This window comes from Cupressus sempervirens, chromosome 1 (assembly GCF_028749045.1).
Source record: "Cupressus sempervirens isolate cs-2001-9-10 chromosome 1, ASM2874904v1, whole genome shotgun sequence".
Taxonomy (NCBI): Eukaryota; Viridiplantae; Streptophyta; class Pinopsida; order Cupressales; family Cupressaceae; genus Cupressus; species Cupressus sempervirens.
The window spans coordinates 616,635,609-616,643,965 of record NC_143118.1 but is presented as its reverse complement, the minus strand read 5'-3'; the positions used below and the strand labels follow the sequence as shown (position 1 = coordinate 616,643,965).

The following is an 8,357-nucleotide window of genomic DNA, read 5'->3' as shown; positions in this document are numbered from 1 at the left end:
GAAGATTGATGATTATATGCAAAGGAGGAGAGGTTTTTTATTTTTTTAAAGGGAGAATATGCTAATGCATCATGAGAGAATCAAGATTGTTGTCATAGGTGATTAAGATAAAGAGAATTAGAGATGAGGATGAAACATCAAAGGGGGAGATGATACAAGAATGAAGATACTGTTGAACAGAAAGAAAACATATCCTAAGGGAGAGACATGTTCAAGATTGGTGTTTTTGAAGAAAGTATGTTAATGACAGAGTTAAAAAGTATTGATATTCAGTGGGCACTTAAATGAGTTAGATAGTGAGAATTTAATGTTGGTTTGATTGTTTTAAAATTATATAATCATATAATATAATCTTAAAGTTTATGTACTCACTGAGATATACAAGCTATACCGAGTAAAAAGGTGAGATAAGGAATATAGTATTCACTTAGTGACTACATATGTCCCCAAGAAGTTGGCAAAGAGAAGATAAAGTTTATTGTTAACTAAGTTATTCTATTGTTAATCGAGTGCAATGTTAACTGAGCAAATTATAATGTTCACCAAGTATGAGTTGGAAGAAAAAGTTAAGAAAGATGGAATCTGAGGCTGAATTATGATGAAAATAAAGAATGTTAGAGAAGTTAAAAGGCTAAAGTCAAAGTTTGTTACAAGATCTACAATTGGAAAAATGCAATGAAGATATGATGATGAAGATTGAAGTAGGGTAAGCATAAGCACAAAGTGCAATAAAATTTCTATTTACTAATTGACTAAATACATTGAATCTAAGATGCATGATAGTTTTAAGAAAAAAAATCTAGAGGATTATAAAAGGTGGAAGATTACTATTTAAGATGGCGATCAAGAAAAATTTTGGTTGCAGGTTGAATATTCAATGGATGTGAATTATTGACAAAGAAGAAGAAGAAGAGAAAGAAGAACTAGGTAGACAAGAAGGAAGATCAAGAAGAGTTGGTGCAAAGTGGAAGTCTGAAGGATTGAGTTAGCCAAAAGGAGATTAGAGAAAGAAGAAGGAAAAGAAAAACATAGATCTAAACAAACAAGCTAGTGCTAAACCTAGCAGATCATTTGATTATTACTTGCTTACCATTGCAAAGAAAAATATCTTAATCGAGTGGACTCAACAAGTCTTTGAAATCTTATGTGGTAACATCGATTAGTGATATCAGTAAGTCCTTTAGAGAAGGCCACTCTTTAGAGAAGATCAAGATTGTGATAAGTTCTGGATGATATTTATGTTAAAATTCTCTAATCGGGTCACACTAAAAATGTGCATGTAACCTTTAACAAGGTTGGCTCCTAGTAGAACTCACTTCAAAAAAGTGAAATTTATTTGGGTTACCAATCCAAGGTGATTTTTTCCTTTACAAGGTTTCCATGTTAAATCATGGTGTCAAATGTGTGATTATTTTTATGTTGCATGTTGATTTTCATGTTATTTGCTTAATATTGCAACTCAGTAAAATCTAGGTAAAAGATAAGTTATATCTCTGATACTTGGTAAAGCTATGAATAATGTAATAACAATTTGAAGTAAATTGATTACAAGTATGAATTGTGAAGTTGATTGAGATCGCCGAGTTATTGTTAATAAAGTTAATGAAATTTGAATTGGTACTAAAGTATTTGAAAGGCCTACAGGATAACTAGACATAGCAGATTCACCCCCTCCCCTCCTCCTCAATTATCTAACATCATATACATTATTATTGTGTTGTGCTTTAATTTCCGTATTCTTACTTCCATGTTGAGAAATCTTGCACTAATACATTTGGTACCAAATTGCAATGACAGTGTTGTTACAATTTTTCTGTCACAACCTTATTGTTGTCACAATTGTGACGGTCTCTATCATCGCAATTGCGACAACAACAAGGTTGTGATAGAAAAATTGCAATGGCACTACCATTGCAATTTGGTACCAAATGTATTAGTGTTGATATCAACCTTGAGCTTATGTTTTGTAGAATTTTATATCTAAACTATTTAATGACTCCTAGACATTGACATTTATAACATTTTAAAACCTTTTATGAAGTTCATATCTACACAGATATCTCATGTTATTTTTTAGAATCCTTTATATTATAACTTGTAATTATTTTGACTAAAAATGCTACCCATTCCAACCAAGGCTAGAATTATTACATTCCATTAAATAATAAGCAACTACAAGATTGCCAGTGACATCTTTCTTGCATCCAAAATATCATTACTATAAATACATTTTTCTCATTTTTGAACTCACAATGATCATAACAAGTATGTTTTTGTAACATCATCACATTTTTTTTCTTTTGGATTTCATTGTTATTGCTAAAAGCTAACAAATACCATATTAGATAGGAACTCACTAAGAAATACCATATCATATGGAAATCACAAAGTAATGTTTTCAAATGCACTAAATGACAACTTAAAATATTGTGACATTATTTATCAACACCCTTGCAAAAATAATTAAATATTGTTTGACATTTTAATGATTTGTAGCACCTTCAATCACTATGAAGAAAAGTTTAAATTTTTATCAAGTCATTTTATGAATTAAAAACCAAATCCCAATAATATCAAACAAAATGAAATTGTTCTCAAAGAAATATATGCAGGAAAATAAAGCAAAGGGAAAAAAATGGCATCCACATAAGAAAAATAACAAGAAGTTTTGGCAACCATAACTTTAATACATAATTATTCTCACCTCATAGTATAAAATTCACCCAAGCTATCCAAGTGGGTATCAATGATGAATTGTTGTCTAAATCAACAAATGCGCATTAGAGTGTAGTTCTAACACACCAAGTGATCTCATGGAATCAATGGGTATGTGGGCAACTTGGAATGTAGTCAAAGCTTCTAGAGTGCACCTTTCTTGGATGAAGATATAATTTTTTTAATAATCACATACCAACATATTCGATAAAAATGATTCAAGTTAAACATAGTGCACAAGCTCTATACACTAATTAAACCACAACATTTGCTAATTAGTAATCACACTTTTTGTAGCTTTCCTTGTTTCTCTTTCCTTGCAGGTTCTAATTTAGCATAAACAAATTCAATTACTCTCTACACCAAAAGTAGGGGCTCTATTGTTTTCCAAGATCAACACACTACATCTACAATTGGTCACTAGTTGCTACTTCCTTAAAATCACTATTCACCTCCATTTTCAAATGTTTTCTTTAATGTTTTTTTGTTCTCCTTTTATTGTAAGTACTAATGTCAAGTACATGTTATTTTCATGACTCCTTATTTCCTTCACATTTTCTATCACGACTACTTATTTCCTACACATTTTCTACCAATATGAAAGATGGATTCATGTGTGAATCACTACTCATGAAATATGGGTCAACAAGTTTGACTCAAAAATTACATAGTTAAATCCTAATAGCAATATCACAATACCAATATGATGTTATAAAAAACACTAATAGTAATCATATGATCTTATAGGTTAAATTCCTTTCATCTATAGTGCACAAATCAACCACCCACTGCCTCATTGCAACAAAGTCCATTTTGAAGACCTCAACCACACCTCCACTCCATTACTGAGAATATGCTACTTGATTTGAAAATAGTCTTTACAATGTTGCATATATAATGTCATATATTGTTACAATGTAACATTGTTTTTCCATGTAATCACAATCAACACTTTTTCAATGTACAAAAAATTATATTTTTTAATCTTAAAGATTTATTATTATACACAAATACTTTGCAACAATATTAATATGCATAACACATTTTTCTTTGCACCTAGTGAATCTCTTAGGGATCAATTGAATGTCTTTCATCTTACATTCTACAAATATATGTTGATTGAAAAAAATGTTTGTTCATAATAGTTTGATAGTAATATTGATTGAAATAATGATAATTAAGTAAAAAAAAAAAAATTAAATAAGATATAGAATATTTATAGATAGAGAAACTTTTGTTTGGAATAACAATAATATAAATTTAGAAAATAGTTATAAATTAATAATATCTAAAATAATTAAATTTGTTTAATAAATAATATTAAAAAATATTACATGTCTAAAATTTATATATTTTATATTAAAAAGAATTAAAATTAATATAATAATATACTATAAAATAATATATATTTGTATTAATTAGTAAAATAGTATATTATTATAAACAAAATTTGAAGGATCACAATAAAAGTGTAAGTTGTCATATAGAGAAATGATCAAAAGTAAAAAATGCTTTTTCAAATAGAATTGAACTCAAACAACTACTTTTTAAGTTTTTTTTGTGATTTTTTTCCTTTTTTGAACTCAAACAACTACATTTTAAGTTTTTTTTGTGATTTTTTTCTTTTTTGGAACTCAAATGGCTACCCTTTTAAGTGTTGATTTTTTCCCTTTTTTATGGAACTCAAACGGCTACTTTTTAAAGTTTATTTCAATAGTACCATTGAGAAAGAAAATCTCCGTCAAACGGCTACCGTTTTAAGTTTTTTTCAATAGTACCGTTAAATCTCGTGTCAACTCAACTATTTATGTGCGTCACATAGCACAGCAAAATTAAAGAGTTTCTGCAGCCATGCTGTCAATGGGTCTCATGTAAGAATTTCTCCATTTCTTACAAATTGCTTTCAATTGCTCCATTTCTATTTCTAGTTTGGGTAATGGCAGATGTTAGTTTTGAATAGAACTTTTCTTTCTCATTTCATGTTGGAATTTATAAATTTGAGTAAATACCATTTGATTTCAGTATCTTTTTCCAATTTCAATTTGGTTAAATATTATTTCATTCCAATATATAATTTGGTTAAATATTATTTGTTTCCAATATATGCTTTCAATTTCAATTTGTGTAAATTTCTAATCAAGAGAATGACTACAATGAGAATGGGTAAAAAATTGGGGTTGAATATAAGTGGAGAAAGAAAATTGGCCATGAAAATTGGGATCCATCAATTTGTGGGCTGGGAGCTAGAGATAGATGACAACCCATTTTTCTTGTTGTATCATTCTAAAATTCTCTGAAGATATGAATCAATTTACCATTAAACCCATTTTTCTTGTTTACAAATGCTCTGTTTGTTTTACAATGCTCTGTCTTTCATTTTGGGTAAATATCATTTATTTTAGTATTTTCTTTCAATTTCAAATTGGGTGAATATCATACCCATTAAATTTCTAATTGATTTTTCATCCATTTCTTTCTTAGGTTTTCGTCTGGAACTGATTTTTCTTCAATCTGTCGGTTGTTGCACCATTTTTTATCAAGAAAATGGCTTCAATGAGTCTAAAACTAGGGGACTGTAAAGAAAATTGGACGTCTCTTATTTGACCAATGTTTCTTTTCTCCACTTAGATTTTTCACACACCCAGACTTTTCAAATATCATAACTTTCTTGACACGTTCAAACTTGCCCACTGCCAAATTCGACAAGTAAAAGATCCGACGAGATACTTCAATCCTATTGCACTGCTTATTGGTCTAGGTAAATCCAGACCGTAGATGTAATTCTGAGGTTACGATATTTGAAAAGTCTGGGTGTGTGAAAAATTTGAGTGGAGAAAACAAACATTGGTTAGATAAGAGATGCCCTTCTACCAAAATGATTGATTTGATTTCTGATGATGAAAGAGAAATGAGGCTATTCGTTCAAATAGCCAGTGCCGAGAGACAGCTACAATAGCCATGATTTGAATAAAACATATCAATGCAAGTACCATCATTTTTCATCCACGCCAAGTTAATTTCTTTGAATTTTGTGGGTTAATTTGACTTCTGCTATCCTTCGCTGACAGGAAAAAAGAAATACTCAAAGGGAGTACGCTATTTTTTTAATTACATAGACTCAAGCTGATTATTACATTTGGTACTATGATTTTCAAAATTCACTTGTCATTATATTGATTAGTATATTAGTTTGCAGATCGTTGAACCTTCTCGAATCCACATGTATGAATTAGCAGCCCAGAGAGGTTTGGTTCCTCAAAGGTTTTAATTTTACGAGCTTTTGAATTTGAGTATTGTGATGGAGGGTGAAGAAACGGGGGAGCTTTCTATACCATGCAGAGTATTGTGATGGAGGATGAAGAAACAGGGGAGCCTTTTATACCATGCAGAGTATACAGTCACAAGTGTTTTAAAAAACATGGGAAATTCAATGAAAAAGAGTGCTATGATGTGCCTACCTCTTTCTTCAAAATTATGCTTGGAGATTTTGCAGATAGACTGGTAACATTTGTACAACATGTTTTTTCATGTTTTATCTCTACTCTATTTCAGAATTTGTAAAGAGAAATTGTGTGTTGTGTAGAAATATATTATCTAGTGCATTGTAGAGATGACCATTTGGATTATTCTGCTCTCAGGCATTGTATCTTCCATAGATTTGATATTTCTCTCTTTGCAAATAAAATGATGTTCTCTAGTGGATTGCAGAGATGAACATTTGGATTATTCTACACTAATATGAAGTTTGGCAAAAACATCATACGCAATTTATGGGTATCGTTGGAATATATCTTTGTTGTTGTAAAATGTATTGATAATGAGACTCAAAAGCTGATTAATCTTATCCTGAAAGGAAAATGTCTCAACATCACCACTTGCCATGATTTTTTCTCTAGAACAACTCAAAAAATAGTGGGAGAACAAAATTGTAGAGAACATTTTTCAAACTGATGCTAATGCTTCCTTTTCCCACTCTTCTAACATAGTTGAATGAAATGATGGGGTGACTTCATTTAGAGTTCTTTTGGTTTGTGGAATTGTAGAAATATTTGAGATTTCTACTAATCTCGATTTAGCCAAATAATTTTTTTGCAAATCTTCATTTCTATTTTTGGGTTTTTGGTTGAACTATTTGTTTCACTCGAAAGATGAGTGGGAAGATATATTTTTATGCATAAGCTTGGAGTTGCAGGGAGACTCCAAAAAATAGTCCAATCTATTGTTTTTACACTCCTCAAAAATCATAACTAGGTTTTGATTTTCAATTCCTAGTTTCTAGTGGGATGTCTGATAACTTGGTTTTGAGACAAAATTAGAAGTCTAGTATTCTAATTCCATTTTGCCAATTTCAAAACAAATGCAAAATTTTCCAAATTTGGATTATGAAAAGACAAATTCATGTCATCTTCCACAAACCAAATAGGTCCTTAAGGATAATAGGAGAGCCACATACAACGACTTATGGCCCAAACAAGATTAAGTCCCAATGCTATTATATTTGATTTAATAGCTTGCATTTCCCTGGCTACAATGTTCTTCCCAATTCAATTGATCATGGAAACCCCTATTTCAGGTGTGTGCATTTTCATTCACCACCTTTCAATACTAGCTACTTTGTGCACAAAGAACATTGCAATGAAATAGTTGGATTATTATTAGTGTATGTTTTCAGCATTGTGCAATGAAATGGTCAATCAAAGGCCCCTCTAATTATTCTCAACTATATTCCCTCTTCTTTTCAATACACATAAATTGCAGCTGCAGGAGCTCACACTTTAAGAAATTATGAAATACAATTTTAGCCCAAATTAAAAATTCTATTTTTAAATAGGATATAGAACCAAAGATCTTTTAAAAACATTTCCAGCAATTATCTCGTTAGCATTTCAGTTTTGGTAAATTTCCAACAATAATCTCATTAGCCCAAATCCTTATTAAAAGTCTCATCACTTTTCATAGACCACTTTTCCTCTGTTCAAATGTCGATCAATTTGGACTTTTTTTCTTTCTATTCAAATCTTGTAGGGAAAGGGCTATTTTTGGAAAAAGAGAGGTAAAAAATATTAAGACAGAAAGAAATACAACGAAGGGAGCTCAACAAGGAGCTTGATCCTGAGCAACAAGTTCATCAAATTCTTGCACCATCTCAAAGGAAAGTTGCCCCCTATCCATAATATGCCAACTCAGAGCATGACTATAAGTCCATTTGGCTAAACAACCAGTAGCTCTATTCCATTCACGAGGAATATAAGTGAACCTAATGAACTGAAAAGAGGTAGAAAAGAGAATAATATGATTAACAATAGTGGCCAACTGCCAACTAACATCCTCTAGCTCCTGGGGGGAAAGCAAGTTCATGACCACTTGGGAATCAGACTTACAGATAATCTTACTCCATCCTCGCAAGCAACATTGTTCCACAGCACATAAAATAGCCTGAGCTTCCATGAGATTGTTAGTGTAATCACTCTTATGAACTGAGAAAAAGAATTTAACATCACCACAACTGCAATGAGCCACTCTCCCAATACCAACAAGGACTGGATTCCCTCAAGAAGAACCATTAGTGTTAATTTTTAGAACTCCACAGGGAAGAGGAGTCCAATGTCCATCCCAATTCACTTGACCTTTCCTTTGATGCC

The 8,357-nt window shown here is 31.0% G+C and overlaps 1 long non-coding RNA gene across 1 annotated transcript; it reads left to right on the top strand.

Moving 5' to 3' along the window:
* Window positions 1–4,461: 4,461 nt before the first annotated feature.
* LOC149579418 (uncharacterized) lies at window positions 4,462–6,441 on the top strand. The gene is made up of 2 exons (XR_016358363.1): window positions 4,462–4,586; window positions 5,912–6,441. It is a non-coding gene; the product is annotated as an uncharacterized LOC149579418 (long non-coding RNA).
* The last annotated feature ends 1,916 nt before the right edge of the window (window positions 6,442–8,357 follow it).